Source organism: Megascapheus bottae, chromosome 26, assembly GCF_031878675.1.
Source record: "Megascapheus bottae isolate mThoBot1 chromosome 26, mThoBot2.hap1, whole genome shotgun sequence".
NCBI classification, from domain to species: Eukaryota; Metazoa; Chordata; class Mammalia; order Rodentia; family Geomyidae; genus Megascapheus; species Megascapheus bottae.
In genome coordinates, this window is record NC_143534.1 from 17,589,972 (window position 1) to 17,611,975 (window position 22,004).

The following is a 22,004-nucleotide window of genomic DNA, read 5'->3' on the forward strand; positions in this document are numbered from 1 at the left end:
GTGAAAATAACAAAGCAGTGCTGTCTGTACATATCATTTGTAGCTCTGTTCTCAATGAGATTAGTTCTTAGTTTGATTTTAATTCAAGTGCACGCTGTGATGGAGACATCTCCACGTGAGTCCTCATTTCCTGCCACTTTGAATTACTACCCCTGCCTCCACCCCTACTCTTCAGTTTCACATTCCTCCCTACAATGGAGATTGTGGCTATTGCCAGTTCAAAGCAAAATCTGTCCACTCTGGAGAACAAAATCTGACTCAGATGCTTATTTTGCTCCCCCCCTTTCCTGTCATCAGCACGAGGCTGATCAAGCAGAAGGGAAAAATAACGTCAGAAACTCTACTTGGTGATTGTTGGGGTTTTCCAAATTCAGGAAGTGGTTTTAGAAGGAAAAGGCTATCTGGTAAATTCATCTTCAGCAGTGTGAGTAACAGAGGGGAAAATGGTAATGAAAGGTAGATAGATGGCTCTGAGCATGCTCCTTTGGCTTCCCTACATGTAACACATTATAAACAGCCTTTTAGCAAAATTACAAAGCTTTCATGTTGCCTCTTATTTGTCTGAAGATGGCTGAGGATAGAACAAAATAATGTACAGCCATAATGCATCGACTTTTATTCTGGAAAGGTTTGATATTTTTCCTTTCATATAGCGTCTTAGTTCATGCTCCTCATCCTCCATTTACTTTGTTGGAAGTAGCCAAACAGAACATGACGTGAAAAGGTAGGAAGAAAGCTCGCTTATGATGAAGACAATAAAAACGAAGAGGAGGCAGTGTTCTGTGTCAATAAGCCCCTGATGGATTCTGAGCTTCTCATCAAGTCAGAACAGCCAAACAGACAGGAATAATACAGAAGTAGAGGTCATATCACATGAGGCTGTCTAACTCTGACACACAAATGGGCACCGGGTACCTTCTTCAGCTTCTGCTTTGGCATGTGGTGGGGAAGAGAATTCAGATGCTCTGTTTCCAAGGGAACCTGAAATCTGTGAATGATTAGCACCCATAAGGAAGGGGAGCTTATTCTACAGGAAACAATTGCGATCACTCCTGTACATGGAATGGCATCCGAAAGCCCTTCTAATTCTGCAGGCGTCATCAGTGTTGCTGGGCTGGGGTTAACCTTTTTCCCCATTCTGGCAGTGAAGCTGCTCTGCTATCATGCTCTGCATGATAGGGCCCCTCTTGCAACAGAATTGGAGTCTACTTTTACACACCTGTTTTACACAACTACATCTTGTCATGTCTAAGGACATTCTGAATGCCTGGAATAGGCTCGCCCCCTTCCCCTGATGGAGTGAGGATATTGCAGTGTCTGTGTCTCTCAAGTCAGTAAATCAAAGCTCCAAGGAAATCTGTCAGGAGAGGCAAGTTTTCTGTCACTCTCCAAGGCTATACAGATGTTTCCTTTGCTACTCAAGTATTAGATCAGATTGCATTGACCACGATGGTATCTGGGCTCAAAACAGGGAGGATTCGGGAGCTGCAATGTCTCTAGAGAATGAGATAAGGCAGAGGAAAAGATACGTAAGGCATACAGAATTTACCATAGGAAGGGAACAATGGAGACTGAAGTCAATTTCACCTATTCAAAGCTGAGGAAATGAAGTCTGGAGAAAGGAGATGCTTCCCCCAGGCATCTCGGTCATGTGGTAAGACATCAGATGGGCTAACCTTTCATTCTGACAATCCCTTGCATGTACCATCCTTGCAGAGAATCAATTTCATTATCATGTATGGAGAGGGTTCTCATATGGAGTCTGAGCCATAGTCACAATCAAGAGACAGGCATACATGCCTGTATGGAAAAGCCTGCTCACATGCCTAGATGATTTCTTTGCACAAAGAACCACAAATTTTGCAAAACCTAATTTATTCTAAATGGGAAGGAATTAAGGTCTCTCCATAAACTAGTGAGAAAGACCTATAGGTCAAAGGAATAAGTGACTTTTCTTTAAGTCAATGACCCATCTTTCGGTTCAATCTCTATTGATTTAGTCTTGAATCTCAGGAAAGCAATTGTATTTTCCTCAGAGTTTAATTAAGAGCAAAAACTTCAACCTGCCTTAACTTCCTGACATAATATAAGCCAAGAGCTATGGGGAAAAACTAACAACATACTCCACTAGTACTTTGGTTTATGTAAATATTGCCACCTGGCGTTGTACAGTGTACAAACTATACAGTCAAGATGTGCAAAAGACTAGGATTCAGGATTGGAGAAGAGGGAATCTAACTTGGTTCTGTTATTGTTTGTGGGGGAAATTTTATATAACCTCTTTAATTCCTAGGATTTCAATTTTCTCTTTAAAAAAAGGTAATAGGTTGGTAACCAGTTCTTTGGAGTTAAAATTATATGACTAGCTGTGTCCTTCTTGTGCCTTTTGCTATGACAAATAGCTATGCTTATGGAATTAGGGGTTTTTTTGGAGGGTGGCAATGTTTTGGCTCATTCTAGAACTTTCTTTTCATTTACTCTGATTTATTTCTTAGGAAGAAATCTCGTAGGATGTACATCATTTTGTATGTAAGCTACAATTGCCTCCAAGACAGCTCTGCCACAGTAGCTCACAAGAGACTTCTGATTAGACCCCTGAGAGTCACGAGCTGGAGTTGACTCAGCTGTGTCTCCTTCTAAATCTGGGCCTGGTCGTGCCTGAGCTCTGACAGGACCCCCTCCCCTTTACTTCAGAGAAGTGACTTCCAGGGGAGAAGTAGACTGTGGCACATCACAGGATGCATCCATATCAGGAAATAGCAGAAAACAGGCCTCTCTGCTTCCTTATCAGATAATGTGCTCTGTTTATTGTCTCCATAGTAAGGCTACAGCAGGGGGAACACTGCAAACCACACCAGGGTATATGTCCATTCCCTTTGAGAAATAAATTAGTCATACAAAGATATTGAGATATGAAGATAAAGAACGAAAGTCATGTGAGTCCTTTCAATATTCAACAAGAAAAGTCTCTGGCTGCCATTTAACACTTTCTGTCACATATAGAACACTTTTAAATTCTTTTCTATGAATCCAGAAATCAGGTAAAGATAGGCAAAAAGGAAACCTAAAAATTGTCTCACTTATGAATAGATACCAATGGGAAAAGCCTAAATAAAGTACTACTGAATAAAATTTATCAGTTGACTGAAAAATTTTTACCATAGATACAAACAACAAAAACAATAGATTTGGGCCAGGAGCGTGGCCTAGTGGTAGAGTGCTTGCCTAGCATGCACGAAGACCCAGGTTCGATTCCTCGGTACCACATACATAGAAAGAAGCCGAAAGTGGTGCTGAGGCTCAAGTGGTAGAGCTCTAGCCTTGAGAAGTCCAAGGACAGTGCTCAGGCCCTGAGCTCAAGCCCAGGACTGGCAAAAAACAACAATAACAAAAAAACCCCAACGGATTTAGCATAGAAATTAAACTTTGACTTGACTAGATTATCTATATGTAAAAAAAGGTGGCTCTGCCATTTAACAATCTTGGGCAAATTCCTGATTCTTTCCACTCCTCTAAATCACTCCCTGTAGAATGAGGTTAATCCTTCTTTACCTAGATGGATTTTTTTGTATGAAATAGATATGTTAATATGCCATATTAGAAGTACTTAAGATAACCAAGTTCTGGTAGCCCATGCCTGTAATCCTAGCTACTGAAAAGGCTGAGATCTGAGGATTGCAGTTCAAAGCCAGCCCAGGCACAAAAGTCTGTGAGGTTCTTATCTCCAATAATCACCAGAAGAAGTGGTGCTGTGTCTCAACATGGTAAAGTGCTAGCTAGCCTTGAGCTGAAGACCCCAGGGACAGTGCCCAGGCCCAGAGTTCAAGCCCCATGACAGACCAAAAACAACAACAAAAAAAGAAGTAGTACTTAAGATATGCCTTAACAAATAGCAAACTAACATATATTTTTTTGTTATTGTTTTTTCCAAAGTATAAGACAGAAGTCTAACTTTTCATTCCCAAATAAAATGAATATAGGAATCCAGTATGTTTATACCCTCAATTTTTTAGACTACTATGCCATCCTTAGCAGAACTACAGACTGATATTTAATAATTATTTCACAAAACAAATACTTCCCAAAATATTAAATTCTGTCCTAATCCTCTTTCCACTATTCCATCTCTCTATACCTTTAGACCATACAGACATTAGACAGCTTTTCATGTTCACAAAGGTATATGTAGACCATTATTCAAATGGTTATTCTGAACTTGAGTATACATTGACAGTGACTTTTTTTTTCTATATTTGGGTGAATTTTTGCCTTCACCAGTACAGAGTATACAAATTTTACTTACACAAGCAAAATCATCCCTATTATAATTTCAAAGATAATCATCTTGCCAGCCAGTAAATATTAACAGAATATTTTCTCCCTTCATGACTCACAAATCCTTGCCTATCTCAAAGGAAAATAACAAGCTACAGAAATTTGTATGTGAATTTTTACCTCATAATGGGTTTCTGTCATGACTTTTTCATTGACTTTTCTAGACCATCAGATCAATGGAAATTCAGATATTTAAGAACCACTGAAGTCAAACCAGTACCTCTTAGCTAAGCAAACAACCAGATTAGGATCTCCCCTCCATTTCTCTCCTAACCCATCTCTCCATGCTTCCTATCATACAATTTATTTGAAATGCATAGGATGGTTTTCTTTGGAAAAACTTCACAAAACTAAGTTCTGCCCTGCTAAACAACCAGTAAATGTTAACCAATTTTGTTAAAAGCAGTACTTAGTGATGGTGAAGAATTAGATGCTAATTTTGAACCATTACATGTTAAGCTCTTGCAAAGAGGCATAGTTTCTGCTGACTCTACAATTTGGCTTTATTTTCCTTGATCCATACACAATTTCTATACACACCGAGTCTATTGCAGATTTCATTCTGAAAAGTCAATATCCAAGGGCATATTTTAAATTAATCAAATCTGTTTCTGAGAGATAAGCTAAATGAGTTCTTTGAAAAGAGAATGTGAAATGCAAACTTATGTATTCAGCATTATATTTAGCTTCAAGAAATAGCCTTACATAACCTCAAAGTGGATTAAAAAGGATGACTAAAATTCAACTTCTGGTTTAAAACTGATATAAACACCCTGAAAAAAATGTTTCTTCGGTCTCTACATCCATATGCTGTATTCTTATGCTTGCTCTTATGCATGTATATCATCATGTAAATTATAAGAATGCAATTCAGTCATGTCAATCAGGATTTATTAATGACCTTTATATGCTACGATTATATAAAAGATTCATAAGCAGTGTATTCCCGGATAGTAAAGTATGGGAAAAGATGGAAGACCCATGTAAACAGTAATAATAAACGAAGTATAGATTCATAAGATTAAAAATTCTGTTTTGCCCATGCCATGACATGCCCTATAGTCTCTGTTGTTTGTTTGATACCCCTCAGTGAAGCAAATTCTTTCCAATATAATGGCTACTTCCAGCAGCCCCAAAAGGAGGCCTTTTTTTTTTTACCAGATAGGAGATTACTGTGGTCCTTGGACTTGAGAATAATTTTTATCCTATTTAGAGAGAAGGAGAATGAAGAAAGAGGAGGAAAGGGTTGGGGGAGGGAGAGAAGAGAGAGAAGGAGGGAGAAGGGAGGCAGCCGTGACTAAGAAGAAAAACTTCAGTGAGGACAAAGAAGAGATCTGGAGCCATTTCAAAAGGCAGAAAATTCCTGTCTTGGGAATGTTCTAAGTCTTCAAATTTCTACCATATTTCTGTCATATTTCTGAACCAGTAGGAACCTGAAGGATTCTAAACTAGAGCTTCCTTGCAAAATAACCATTTTTATGGTAATTGTCCCAGGCCTGCCAAAGGTATGTAGCATTTATCAATCAATAATCCATACTTGCTTGATAAAAATAAATAAGTGAATGTGTCTTCTCTGTAATTGTTAAAACAGAAGATAAATTTGCATATAGCATAAAACATAACAATAAACAAATGCTTACTTGTACAACAGACTATATAAGCTTTGTCTAATATTCAAAACTTGATTCAACAAAAATCAACCAGTGGTCGGAAGACTGCTTGTTAGTTTGGAGGTGTCCCCCTGCTTCTTTGGTGAAAGGCTTTGTCTCCAGAAGATGGTGCTATTGGGAGGTGGTAGAGCTTTGAGTGGTAGGATCTGGTGTGAGGCCTTTAGGCTATTGGAGACAGACTTTTAAACCAGATCCCGGGATCCTGAGCTCTTCTGTCTGTTTACCTCCCAACCACCATTATGCAAACAGTTTCCTCCATCCCATACACATTCCCTACCCACCATAGTCCAAAGGAATCCGGGCCAAGAGACTGAAGATTGGAGCCTTCGAAACTGAGTCAAAATGAACTTCCTTCTCAACAGTTTATTTTCTCAGGCATTTGGTCACAGCATCGGAAACCTGGGTGTTTTCTTGGGGGGGGGGAGGGGATTGATGTAATGCCTACAAATGTGAGAGTGACACTAATCAAGATGCATTGTACCCATAGATGGTAACCACTTTGTACAACTAATTAAAAATAAGATAAATAGATTTTTTGCACATGTAATGAAATAGTGGAGGTGGGAAGGAGAGAAGACCCTTTAAACTTGATACCTCTGGCTGCCTTCTAGCCATTTAGTTGGTATGGTTTTTATTGAAGTTTTAATTTCCAGTGCTACAATATTACCTCTTGAACTTGTAGTTGGCACTCCAGTAGAAGCCCACTGTAAAATTAATTGTTGAGACACCATTTCAGTATTCTTCTTGAGGATCCATGTCTCACAAATGGAAAAGATTCTTTAGAGTCTGAAATGATAAATCAGTTCTGATTTATCAAGTGAAATTAAGAGGTCAATTAGTAAGTAGAAATATACATAGATTCCCAGGACAGGAGCGGGGGTACAGGTGATCCTTGCTTGATCATATAATATACCAAATGTTATTTTTTTTCTACTGCTATATCACAGCAGCGGGTCTGAGCTCCCCTTACAGAATCAGAACGGCCCTCACAAGGAAAACCAGCCAATGCCACTGTGGATCATCCAGTTCTACAGGCAAAAATTGCAAGCAATTGCCCACCTGGAAGCCTGGACATTTTGAAAGAGTGTCATTACAGGAATAATTTTCATGGAGGTTGCTATGGTTTCTGGACTGCACTTTCAGCTCTCTCTATACTTGGATGATTTTAGTTAATCAATGGCAAGTCACGGTGTAATCATTTTCTCTTCAGAGAACACAAGGGGGGAAAAAAGAACAAGCTCTGAGAACATGCACAATGTCACTGCTGACAGTTATTTTCTAGCTACAAAAGAAAGATATATATTTTTTCCTAAATGTAGAGTCAGAAAAGACAGTAGGAATCACTTTTCATTTGAAATCACTCTTCAGTTCAGGAGCGGGCCTCCTGAGAATTTTCAGAAAGATCTATACCTAAGTGATCTTTCTAGAATATATTTTTATAAGGATGCTCATTTAAGGATGAAGTAAAGAAGAAATAGACCCTGCCTGAGAAGAGCCTTGGAATTTCATTTCCTCTGCAAGGTGTTCAAGCACTGAGAAACCAGAGTTAGTGATTCATATTACTCTGACTAAATCTCATCATTCAAGTTTCTGTGAAGTTTATTTACTGAGTTTATTAAAAGAACAAGAAACTATCCCATATAGTATCATACATTAATAAAAGATGAGAGGAAAATCCTATTAAGATTGCAGAAAAATTACGACAGCAAAATGATCACAAATTAAAACATCTTGGGAGATCACTACCCTGAAAGATTAATATTCTTTCTAGTCACACAAGTTGCTTTGATATCATGTAAGAGTTTCCCATTTATTAGATTGCTGATATGTTTAACAAATCCAAAGGTGGGAGCATGTTAGCATGAGGACCAAAGGACTCAAACTTTGATCATGTTCAAAGAGAACCCATTCCACTTCCTTTCACCTCAGACAGTGCATGCAGAATGTTGTAGGACTTGTAGATTGCAACATCAAGAAGAGAAAGATAGAAAATACAGAGAAGGAAGATGAGAGAGAATTACCAAGTCTTGAGGAACTTATTTCTATATACATAGGAATGATCAACCATTGGCTAACTGAAAAATCTTAGAAAACACAAAAAAATTCAGTCACATCATTCTCAAGCTATTTTTCCCTTGAAAACATGTGTTGAATTTATTCTCTATGATGTGACTCCCTATTTTCAAAGGGGCGCAGAAAGCTACATCTCTGAACAAAAGGGCTGGGGCTTTTTGCCTACATGAAGAGAAATTCTGCACTTTAATATACCATTAGACCATAGGACAGAAGTTTTGGTGATGTAAAATACATGAAACTAATAAGTTTTGAGATATTATAGACAGCATAAATTTCCCTTAATTTCTTTCTTTTTTTTTTTTTTGCCAGTCCTGGGCTTGAGCTCAGGCCTGAGCACTGTCCTTGGGTTTTCTCAAGGCTAGAGCTCTACCACTTGAGCCTCAGCACCACTTCCGGCTTTTTTCTATGTATGTGGTACCGAGGAATCGAACCCGGGTCTTCATGCATGCTAGGCAAGCACTTTAACCACTAGGCCAAACTCCCAGCCCCCCTTAATTTCTTTTACTTTTAAAAACATAAGAAATTGGAGAAATCAGATTTCTCTCAAAGGCCCAGGGTGTCTTATAATACCAATGAACATTATTTTCCATTAGACCCTAATTTTGCTATTTACTTTTTGATGCATTTTATATACAATTTAAGCAGACCATGATTATGCTATTCAAATTCATTAAATATAATACTCTCCCGAATATCAGTTTGAAAATGAAGAAAAGTTTAACATGGATTGTTTCTCTGATGATTAGTAATTTTCATCATTTACTATCTGGGAAATGAATTTGTTTAAAATTTATAGCTCTATATTTTTATTTTGCTCTATTTAGCGTGCAAAGTTCCCCATTAACTGCACATAAAGGAGAAAAATGTGTATTAGCATAAATGGTTAAATTTTAAAGGGTTAAATTATAAAGTTCCAAAAGGCAAATAAAAATGCCCCTAAAATTAGATACATTAAATTAAAATAGTTGATAGCTATGTATGAAAGGACCCATCTCTTCCTGAAAATACAGTGTATATATAAGAATGTTAGTTCCTTGATGAATCTTATGACTAAAAACCTGCGCTCCATTACAGTAGATCTAAATTGGATTTAAAAAATCTATAAAATAAAAATAAAATAAAAATCTATTACTTCATCTCTTTGTCCCTGCCTCATAGTGATTCAATATATGAGATCCTTGTGCTACTAGGCATAATCAAAAGCTTAATAAGCAGATAGATATTATTGCTTCAGGAAAATAGGTTAACCAGCTAGAAACAGAGGATGCACTTGGATTTAGTTCCATTACACGAAAGAGCCTGAAACACTGTTATTCTTAGACACGGCAATATGGTTCATATTCAAACGAAGACAAGTACTACATGATATTTTTTATCTGATGAATTTGAAATAGACCCATAACAACACAGAGTAAAATGGTGTTGTTAGAGAGATGAGGAAGGGAACATAGGAAGATATTAATCATGTGATAAAATGTTTGGGCTATTAAAATGAATAAAGAGTTACAATATAGTGCCAGCAGTTCACAACACTAAAATATACCTAAATATTTTTACGAAGGTAAATCTTCTGTCAAGTGCACTTAGAAACCAAGCAGAAAAATCTTTAGGAAGTGTTGGTTAGGTTTATGTGATAAATAATGACTCCAAATGTATCAGGTTGTATGTGTTAACTCTATGCATCTTTTATATATCAATCACAGTCCAAATAAGGTGGTTCAGATGGAGATCCCTCTAAAATGAAAGGTAAAACTGGAAAAAATGATATAACTGGAACTTTACACTAAACCTAAAATTTTAAACAAAGTGACCATTCATTAAAATAAGAAAAAAAGGCATTGAATAAAATACAGTTTTTTCCTATTCAGAAAGCAACATTCAAGGTGGGCACAACTATTGGCTCACACCTGTAATCAAGAGGCTGAGAACTGAGGATCACGGTTCAAAGCCAGCCAGGGCATCAAAGTTCATGAGACTCTTATCTCCAATTAACCACCAGAGAACTAGAAGTGGCACTGTGGCGCAAGTGGTAGAGTGCTTGCTTTGAGCTGAAGAACTCAAGGACAGGACCACAGTTCAAGCCCCATGACCAACAAAGAAAGAGAGAGGGAGAGGGAGAGAGAAAGAAGGAGGGATGGAGGGAGGGAGGGGGAGAGAGGGAAGGAGGGAGAGGAAGGGAAGGAGAGGGAGGGACAGAGGGAGGGAGGGGAGGGAAGGAGGAATGAAGGAAGGCATGAAGGAAGGCATGAAGGAAGGAAGGAGGGAGGGAAGGAAGGAAAGGAAGAAAGAAGAGAGGGAAGGAAGGAAGGAAAGAAAGAAAGAAAGAAAGAAAGAAAGAAAGGAAGGAAGGAAGGAAGAAAGAAAGAAAGAAAGAAAGAAAGAAAGAAAGAAAGGAAGGAAGGAAGGAAGAAAGAAAGAAAGAAAGAAAGAAAGAAAGAAAGAAAGAAAGAAAGAAAGGAAGAAAGGTAGGAGGCAGGTAGGCATAAACTAAGAATCGCTCAGACTTCCTAAAGATCATATGACACTTCTTACTTGCCCTACAAGACATAATGAGTAATCTCTAGTAAATCATGCTGTGTATTCCTCTTCCTTCAACAGACAAACATATCCACGGGCTGGTAACAGTGTCCACAAATAGCACGAGGTACACATGAATACTTCATGCACAAGATGGAGATTCAGGAACGGAAAGAGCAACTGAAAAAATCTATATTGACTTACGTAAACACTCATATACACATCTGCAGAATGGTTGGGGGTAGAAAATAACTTCTTATATGACATTTTAGAAAGCATACACTATGAAACATAATGATGAAAATATGGAAATTAAGAGAGAAGCCAAAAGTGAGAGAAGATACACACACACACACACACACGCACACACGCACCTTTCCAGTAAGAGACTCATATACAGAATAACAGACAAGAGACAATTCCCAAATGAGGCTAGATACTTAACAAATAATAGTATTCTCAACCTTATTGGTATTCAGAACAAAGAAGATTTAAAAAAACAGAATGAAATATCCACTGATAGAAATAAAAATCAGACAATAAAATTATCAGAGAGCAGAACAAGTAATGTTAATATACTGCTGACGGGAAAGTAAATTAGTACGCCTGTTTAGCAAAGCCATCTGGCATTATCTAACTTGCACCAAGGAGAATCCTGTGTATGTGTAATTATTGCAATTATTGTTTGCAATAGCTGATAATGAAAAACAAGCAAAATGCCACTTAATATAAAATGAAAACAATAACACATGAATGTTACACAAGTTTGGAAAAGAATGGTGGACTGATATAAATGAAATTCAAAAACATAAAGTTTCTGATCCCAAGAGCACAATGCATTTTAACTCAATGCATTGAAATAAACTTTGTATTTTCAGAATGCATACATACACAGTAAACTTCTTTTCCAACTTAGTGTTGTCTAACGAGTATCATTGTTTCATTAGTTCATCCTCTGTCCTGCTGTTTCTGTGATTCCCCTCCCCTTCCACTGACCAGACAAGCTTGTATACAAGACAAAGGGTACAGAAAACTAAAACAGACAAAAATAGAAATGACTGTATACAGGACATAAGAACCTCCTGTTTCCAAGTCTTGGAGTTCATTTTGATATGCTTCATTAAATATGGACTATGCACTTACAGATTGGGCTATTGTGATTCCTGCTCTCTCTCTCTCTCTCTCTCTCTCTCTCTCTCTCTCTCTCTCTCTCTCTCTCTCTCTCATACACACACAAGCACACACACACACACACACCAATTATCAGATTACCAACAAAATATTAAGTCATATAAAGAAGACTGTCTTGGCTGCTTTGTGCCACTTCAAGGATGCTGTCTACATTATTATCTTCAGCTTCATCAGGGCCATCTAAAAACTTGTTAAAATCTTATCTATTGGATTATATCTCTCCTAAGAGTGCGCCTAACTTTCATGAATGTCCCAACAATTTCTGCTGGTGCTATCAAGAACGGTAATCAAATACAACTTAGGAAGAACAAACAGTCCAGCAAGTCTGGTTATCAGATCCAACCTTATTCACCCACAGAATCGTCACTAATGTGAAGAACAATGACAAAAAAATGAATTCTAAAGATCACAACTAAATAGCAAATTTCTATAAAACATGAAGTGAAAGCCAAGAGTAGAGTTAATGGTGTCCATCTCATAGATACTGTAGACAACATGAATACAAGCCTCATTTGAACACAAAACATTTTGTATAGATCTTCAAGAACTTAACCACTTTTACTCACATACGAGAATAGAAGGAGTTTTTTCTTTCCGTTTTACTGAACAGCTGAAATTAAACAGCACCTTGGTTTTTTTTTTTTTTCAGAAAATTGCGCGTTAGTAACTATTACTCAACATCTTACTCCTACTTCTTATTCTAATCCCATTCACCATGCAGGAGAAATCATTTTACGGCTATTTGGCATTGAAGCCCCTTCTTCTATATGCTTTGTTTGTCATTAAAATCTGTTCCTGAGGTTTTGTGTGTGTGTGTGTGTGTGTGTGTGTGTGTGTGTGTGTGTGAATGATTTATGTGTGTAGTATCGAATGCAATTGAAAAATTCATCCCTACGTAAAGAATCCCCTTAGCAAAATGAAATGAAAGATCAATAATTTTGCTTTATTTGTTTCCTCTCATTTTTAATACTTCCACTTTCTATGATGTGAAATTTGTTGTCCATTTTCATTACAACTCTTCTAGCCAAGTAACATCCAGTGCATCAATGTCAGAGAGTGTTATTATTTGACTTATAGGAAGAGAGTGAATGAGTAAAAGATTAAAACAGATTCTGTCAATATGTTGGAAATTTAAAAAGGTCATCTGATCTCAGGCTGGGATTTCTGGCTCACACCTGCAATCCTAGCTACTGAAGGGGCTGAGCTCTGACGACAAAGCCAACCTGAGCAAGAAAGTCCTTGAGACTCTAAAAAGCCAGAAATGAAACTGTGGCTCACGTAGTAGAGTACTAGACTGGAGCAAAACAACAGCAACAACTCAAAGTCAGCACCCAATCTCTGAATTCAAGCCCCAGGACCCCTGGACACACATACACATACACACACACACACGCACACACTAAGATCATAAGATCGCAGGGAAGGAGACGACCCTATAGCCTCCAGTCAGCTGTCACTACCCAATTGATTTACTAAAGCAGCGTGGTCACCCATGAATTTGGGACTGCTCCCCCCACAGACAGGCCACTCAACTAGCCAAAGGGCCTGCACAAATCATTTTAGCCCTCATTTCAGATCGCAGAACACATGCATCTGTCACTGTTATGCTTGACTGGTGCTAGCTTGTGTCATATGAGCAGCTGAAGAATAAATTTAGGGACATTATTAACCATGACCAAAATGTGCCGCTCTATTTCACTAGTCTAAAATTACAGTCCCTGTTTTTTTTTTCTAAAATGCTAGTCATGTTAGTATTAGAGGGTGTTGGTACTCAGTAAATGTATATTCAAATAAGTCATAGGACAGATATTTGTAATAGGTACATATTTATTTTCAAGTATTCTATCTCCAAAAATAAATAATATAAATGTTGGAATTTTCAAATGGATAGTTTGAAAGGCATACAAAGACACTGCAATTTAAGGGAGCGATGCCTGGTTTTATTTTGTAGGAGTTTGTCAATGTCAATTTAAAATGATTTAAGAAACATTCTGAAGGGCTGCCATGCCTACCCTGGAGAGAAATAGAGGTGCAAAAATACGCTCCGGGCTTCCGAAAATGTGAAAGGAAATTGGGTATACAACAAAGGTTTGCCCTAGGATTAAACCAATAGGAATGACGAAGAGATGATGAAATTCCTACAGGAAGAGTCTGGAAGCCTTTTTCCTTTGGTACATTGTTGATTCATAGCTCAAGCTCCTCTTGACTGGAGGTCCTCAGCCATTCCATTGCTGTGATTACAGGTGTATACCACCATCCCTAGACAGGAGAAAAACAAAACAAAATATAACAAAACCCAAACACAAGTTCAAAACAAAAGCACCACATCTGAATGGAGTATGTATTACAACCTTTCTGTGTTTGCTCAGTTTCATTTACTATGCTGATCTGCAGTTCCATCTGCTTGCCAACTAGCTATCGATGTATTCTTAGGATTCTAGGAACCGTTGCAATGAAGTAATGTGCTATTGGCACTTGTTTCCACTTTCTTCAGGTATCCTAAGGACCACATGCCATCTTGCTTCCAGATAGAAATAGAGGAAGGCTTCAATCCTCAGCCCCTATCTTTAGATAAAGCTCATGTGACATCTCCTGGCCTCCTACTATAATGCTGAGACTCCATAGTGAAGTTTAAAATTGACCTATTTTTTTTTAAACCAGAAGCTACTTGGAATCCAGATACTTGGTGTTTAATCTTCCTTTAAATATTGAAATTCATTTAAATCAGACTAAATGTTTGGTTGGGAAATGAGAAATGCTCCCTAGGGGCTATTTCCTGATAGAACAAAGACACTAATACCACCAGAAATCCTTATTTTTCAAATGCACTAAACACCTTTACAGGATCCCTGCTATAATAAATAATTTGTGCTAATTTACACACCGAATTCATGGAGATCTAAGGACAAAGGAAAGCATGTTGATGGGAACAGAGCACAGACAATTCATTAAAGCAGGCTGAGATTAGCAGCTGCTCTTAATAGTCAAGTGTAGATAGGCCTTAGAAAAGTGAGACTGACTGCTAGCCAGCAGCCCAGGCCCAGAGATAGGGACCCCACCCAAATGGACTTTTTCTTGTAGCTGCCTCAAGTGTCAACCTGAGTTGGAAAAGATCAGAACAGTTGCAAGGAACAGTCCTGGAGTTCTGGATTCTACAATATGAAGTCAGTCCTCTCTCTCACTCTCTCTCTCTCTCTCTCTCTCTCTCTCTGTCTCTGTCTGTCTCTCTGTGTCTCTGTCTCTGTCTCTGTCTCTCTCTCTCTCTCTCTCTCTCTCTCTCTCTCTCTCTCTCTCTCTCTCTCTCTCTCTCTGTATGCCTAAAGCAATGAAACCACTATGGCCTGAGTCAATTTTCTTCCCTGACTCACAGGAAACTCTCAAAAACACTACATTATAAAATGATAAAGAAAAAAACTAACTCTCAGATTGGTTGCTTGAGTATAGTCCATCTTTATTAAAGATGGACTACTACTTGCTATAAACAAGGTACTGGTAGCTCCTGCTTATATTCCTAACTACTCAGGAGCTGAGATCTTAGGTGTTTAGATTGAAGCCAGCCAAGGTCATAAAGACCTTCAGATATTTATTTCCAAATACCACTAAAAAGACAGAAGTGGAGCTGTGGCTCAAGTAGTAGAATGCTAACCTTAAGCAAAATAGCTCAGCAACAGTACCTAGGCCCCAAGTTCAAGCCTCAGTACACACACACACACACACACACACACACACACACACACACACAATGGATGTGGAGGAAGAGGATAAAGATGATAAAACAACAAAATAACAGTAAAAACATTTAAGAAGCCACCATACTTTAATTTTCCAGCATTATTTTTTGAAAAAGAAGATTCTATCATTAACATGAACTAACTAGCAGAGCACAGGAGTCAGGTCTGGTAGCACCTATGTAATTCCAGGATTACAGGTGAAGATCCTCTCAGGTAAAAGCTAGCAGAGAAAAAAAAGAAAAAGCAGGTAGAGGATTTCATCTGAAACAAACCAAAGCTAAATGCAAAATATTGAAGTATTACTCAAGTGAGTTGAGACAGTCCCCCCCCAAAAAAACTCAATATGCTAAGCTTTAAAACTATCTGGAGTAAAAATGAACTACTATTAATGGATAAACTTGACTTGGGCCTTTCTCAAAGCTAAAGCTCTACCGTGAGCCACAGCACCACTTCCGGTTTTTTCTGTGTATATATAGCACCAAGGAATTGAACCTAGGGCTTTGTGCATGCTATCTTTTATCTCTAGAATTAAGACCAAAGTAAGCTATAGTTAAGTATTGAGTGTTTTTCTTAGATTTCACACATTTTAGTCTTCTTTCACACATTCTGGATATGTAATTGAAAAGGAAGAAAAGTTAATGACTTCTTAAAGTCAGGTAAGCAGTTACTGAAGGATTTGAGCCTGCATTTGGGTCTTCCCAAATCAAGGCCAGTTTCTATCCTATTCACAAGGTTATTTCCGCATTTTTTTTGTCATTCATGGTCCTTGAACTCCGGGCCTGGATGTTGTCCGGAGCTCTTCAGCTCAAGACTACCACTCTGCTCCTTGAGCCACAGCACCACTTCCCATTTCAGCATTTTTAATTTCAAGTTAGATAGTATTAAAGTTATATTCTTACCATGAAGGAAAAAAGTTAAAGGAAAAGCCTACAAAACTATAACCATGATTCGCTAAATCATTAGCATTCTGACATCCTGAATTACTCAACTCATTCCAGACTTGATATAGGAACATATATGCTTGAATTCTTCTTCCTCCCTTCCAGTCCCAGGCTCATGGACAATAGGGTCACAGTCCACTGTACAGCATGCAGTTTTCCTCAAGCTCATCCCAGTAAACTTGCTCTTTTTCTATCTCATACTTACAATCTACCCGGGTTTTTATGAAATCCTCAAAGTTATTACTCTGAGCCTTCTTGTCTTTCTTCTTTATCAATGATTAATGATCCACATGCATTTTCCTTTGATTGCTCTTATTTCCTTCAACTCCTCATACTTTATAATACACAAAGCCTTAAGTAATAAAGACCTATTCTAGGAATAACAATTGCCTATTAATCTCCTGGTCATTTATAAATCTTCCTATTTCCTGCTGCCTTTTTGTTTACCTCTGTGCCTTATGCTCTCCTTCTAACAAATACTCCCCAGTTCCATTTTCTCCCCATCACAGCCTTTGGTTTTCTTGGCTGAGTTTTGCTGCCGCTAATCATCTGCAGGTTTCTTACTTAAGGACCTCATGCACATTTACATTTCTATCTGTAATGTACTCTGCATAGTTATGCCTTCTCCTTGTAATATTTCCTGGCGGAGATGCTAAATGCTTTAAAAGCTTGGGTGTGATGCAGTATAACAACTCTTCCCAGAAATTTGGGGACATTGGGCCAATAGCTTGTAAAACTTGAAGAAAATTGTTTCCATGGGCCCCCCCAAAACCCTTCCCTCACCAAAGCTGTATGACACAGCTGTCACCAACAAGGAAAATTGTGTCCCATTAAAATACATTTCTCCAAAATATCCTTGCTTCTCTGGAGAGATGTGTTTCTCACCCAAACAACCAAATGTGTCTTTGCAGAAAATTCCCTTCCTCCTTACCCTGCCATGCAATGCTTCTGTCCACTTTTTGCTAACTTGTTCTCACACAGGTTTCCAACTTTCTAGTTATAAAATACCTGTTGTTTTGTCTGCTAACAGAAATAGAAGTGGAAAGTTCAAAGGTCAGACATTACACATGTGGTAATTTACATGGAGGATTTAACGAATCCTCCATGTCTCTCAAATCACATGTTTCAATATGCCTTCTTTCAATGAAAGATAACTAACTGTGCTAAGTACCTTCTCCTTCTCATCTTCTACCCCTCTGTCTACCACTCTTTCTTTCCTTCTCTCCCTCTCTCCCTCTCTCTCTTTCTCTCTCACTCTTTCTTCTCCAATCATTCTATCTCCTCCCATTCTCCCTTTTTCCTTTCCTGTTTTCTGCTTCTCATTTTTCCTGTGTAATTCCAAGGATGTGACTCAGGGACCTGGTGTGTGCTAGGAAAGCACCATCCTGAACTTCATGCCCAGTCTCAAGGAGCATCTTGCCTTAAAATAACATCTGTCTGGTTGGAGAGGAGACAGAGGCCAAGATGGAGAGACACCAATCTGATCAATCCATCTTAGTACCACAGCCTGAGATCACACCTGTCACTTCCTTATGACTCTAAAATTTGTTTATTAACTAAACAAGGACTTTCTCCAAGTAGAATTGGTCCTCTGGTGTCTAGAATTATTGGATGTATGGTTCTAGGCTTCAAGTCAAGTCAAGAATTTGTTTGGTAAACTAATTTGTCTTCATCAAGGATCTGTTGCAAGTTCTAATGCCTTTCTAACCCCTGGAATTCACCCTTCCGAGTTTCAAAATATATTGAATTTGTGTTTTAACAGTGTAGACTTCTTGGATTTTAAACTTCAGGTATGCTAGGTAGGAAATGAGTAGATGGGGATTGGGAAATGGGTTTTTCTTCTGAGAAGGGTAACTTGATGAGTCACTATTTAAATGATTCCATGGAGCTTTGCAAAGTCTTTAAAAGGACGATTTAATTGGGTAATACTGAGTCCTTAACATGCCTGTGTCTGGGAGAAATAGTCACAGTGAAGTGGTGGGAGGTAAAGGCAGTCACATGAAGCTAGAATGAGAACAATAGCTGGAGATGTGAGGAGGAAATTGGTGTGTTGGATTCTGAAATAAATTGCAGACATCGGAAGCTCTTTGCTCTGCCTGAGAATAAGCTGTCATGCGGTGAGGCACAGAAAGGCAATTGGGGCTTGGTGGGTGGATTCTTTTCTCTTTGAGGGAAAATATCTTGACCAGAACATCCTGAATGCAAAATCAATAAGGATGGATTGTCCTAAACCGTTTTTTTCTTCCTCCTGAGAATTGTTTACTCAGTTCTTCAATGAAGTACTTAAGGTATATAAAGTATTGTGTGAGTAGATGGCTGTGATTTTTAAACCAGGGTGGAATTGTACCCTAGCCATTCCTAGGGTTCACACCTACAACGTCCAGAGACGTTTCTTTGGTTGTCCTACTTGAGTGCTAGAAGGATCTAGAAAATAGAGGTCAAGATGCTGCTAAGCATTCTATTGCAAAGGACTGGCCCCCTAATTTCACTCAACAAGCAATCATGAAATCCTGTATATCCATGATGCTGAGGTTGAGAACTCGGCTTTAAGGTCAGCTGTGGTTCTGGTTTTCTGTTCTGTTCTGCTCTTGTGCCATCCTAGGACTTGAACAAATGGCCTGGGCACTATCCTTGAGCTTTTTTTCTCAAGGTCAGTGCTGTACCACTTGAGCCATAGCTCCACTTTCATCTTTTTGGTGATTAATTGGAGATAAGAGCCTGCCTAGCTGGCTTTGAACCACAATCCTCAGACCTCAGCCTCCTTGAGTTAAGATTATAGTCTGTCGTCATTGGTGCCAGACTTCAGTTCTGCTTCTTTTAACTGTTCACATACATCATATTTCTAGTGACTTCCAAGTGGAAAAAAAAACCAGAAACTTCAATTAATATTGCAATATTAATTTCTTGCAAATTTGCAAGACGTATATTCAGTACATTGAATGAGTCACACATTGCCATTTGTCTCATGTTATTTTTCTAATAAACTCAGTTGCATTTAAATAAAACCACAATGATTTATCCTATATCTAGTGTCAATCCCTTTCAAAGTAACATAACCAAAAAGAAACACCAACAAAGTACTTTAAAATGATAATACTCAGATATTCTTCACTATTTCTCATAATCTTGGATACATATCAAGTATAGGTAAAATTCATGCTTTTTAGGATCCTGGGAATACTAATAACCATGCAATCTCAAAGAAAATGTTTTCAATTTACCTAAGATTCTTTGTCAAGATAAATAAGAAAACTTACCGTTCGCTAAATTTTTAGTTCTGGAAAATGTTCTTTCTTCTCAGTTGTGGGTGATTTAGCCTATGTAATATTTACTTGTCAGATAGGCATTAGCTTCTTTATTTGGAAGGTGTGCTGCTTCAGACCTAGACTAATAAAGAAACTCAGCCAAAAGAAATGTTTCCCAGTGTACTGTGTATGTATCCTATCCTGCCTTCTTCAGGGCTCTGACAAATACTAGCTCAGAAATCACAGAAGGAGGCTTTGGAAAAGGAGTTCAAAGCAGACAAACAAATTTACCTTAGCAGAAAGATGGATAATCTCACACACTGAGAAACTATTTTCTTAACCATCTTCAGCCTGAGGAATGAAACGCCTTTGTTCCCATGATCACAAACAGAAGCTGAACTGAATGGAAAAAAATTACGACTACAATCCACAACCATGATATTCTGCACACTGCAGAGAATAAAGAGAAATAGGTTTCAAGGGAGAGTTAAGAGCTCCGAGGACCCAAAATGCCACCCAGAAAAGGGAGAGAAGTTGTTTATCCGTGGCTATTGCCTGGAACCGTAACTACTCAAGAGGCTGAGATTTGATGATTTGGGTTTGAAACCAGATGGGGCAGAAAAATGTATGAGCCTTAAAATGGAGGTGTATTTCTAGTAGCTGAACACCTGTTTTCAGAGAAAAAGATAAGGGAAAGTTCCCTTTCCCTGAATGAAAACCTGATACTGGAAGAAGGGAAGGAAGGAAGAAAGAAGAAGGGAGAAAGGGAGGAAGGGAGGGAGGGAGGGAGGGAGGGAGGCAGGGAAAGAAAAGAACGAAAAAGGGTACCAAGGAAAACTATTGGGAAGCTCTTTACCAAATAAGACATAAATTGAATGTCCGTAAGGGCCCCCGAGAGACAAAAGCTGGGATCACAAACCCAATACTCTTAGATGCCTGCTCTTGGCACTAAGCTAATGATTAGGATTCAGAGCATTGGCACCAACTGCCTGGGTTTTCTTCCCAGCTCCATTTTTTTTACCAACTCTCTGTACCTCCAATGGCATTGCTTTACTCAGAATGCTTGTGCCTCATTTGATTCCTTGATACAGCTCACCTCTATTAGCCATGAACATCAGGCAACATTTAGTAAAACCAAGATTCAGTTCTAGTTCCTATAACTGTTAGATGTTTATTCTGTATCACAAAATACTTCTGATAAGGATAGATTGTTCACTGCATCTACAGAAAATAAGGAAGTAAAAGGTGATACAATTAGAGGGGAAACTCGGAGGAGTAATTAAATGAATGTCAAACGTGGACAGAAGGAGGAAACGGTTGGTAGTTGAAGCTATTACATTTATACATCTTAGTGATGGGGGAAATGAGCCTTATGGATTACAGCACTTCCAATTTAAACAATAATTTGCAAGCAATAAATGTTTATAATGAGTATAATTTGTGCAATTTGTGTTAATATGATAAAGTAAGACATGACATAGCCTTTGAGATACTTCATAGATTTATAAATGTATAATTTTTACTGGCAGGGTAATCAACTCAAAGATAAATGATTCTATCAATCTTACAGTTTAGAAATTGATATGTGTTACATTAAGCTGAAATATGTCTTTCTACAGCTTCGCTGGTGTCTGGATTGAGGGGTCACTGTTGTAGATTAAAGGAGAATATAGCTGGTGAACTTCTGTGAAATGACCAGCTTGTACAAGGAAAACTAAAGTAGAAATTGAAGCAATTTTATGAAATAAATGAAGCAATCTATATGTATAAAATTAGTAATCCAAAGAGATACAGTCCATGTTACATATATGGCACTAAGACCTTTAAAATCCAGGGGAGATTTAATATAGGAAATATGCAAATATGGATTTTTCAGGCTATCAGTGTGAAATAGTAGCAGAGACTTCATCCAGCTTTCCATGAAAAGCATCCTATAAGGAACTGATTTACCACCAAAATCCATCACAGCATTTCAAAGGAAAAATAGGAACCGACTTGAAGATTTATTATTAAATGTATATTGTCAGAGGCTAAAAGAAGTGCTCAGCATTGTGACCTTTATCTTCAGAAATGGAACATGACAGAAAGCATTAAAGAAGGAAAACAGCCTTAAATGGATTCCCTGTCTGCCACCAAATAAAGACAGAAAAATGTGTGGCTGACATAAAAATCTTGGGGTCTTCAACCGCACCTTTTTCTTTTTACCAACAACCTCATTGTTACCTTTTATTAACTTCTGGATAACAGGGCTTTGAAGTGCACCAAGAAATAATGTAAGCAAGTGTAAAGACAGAGAAG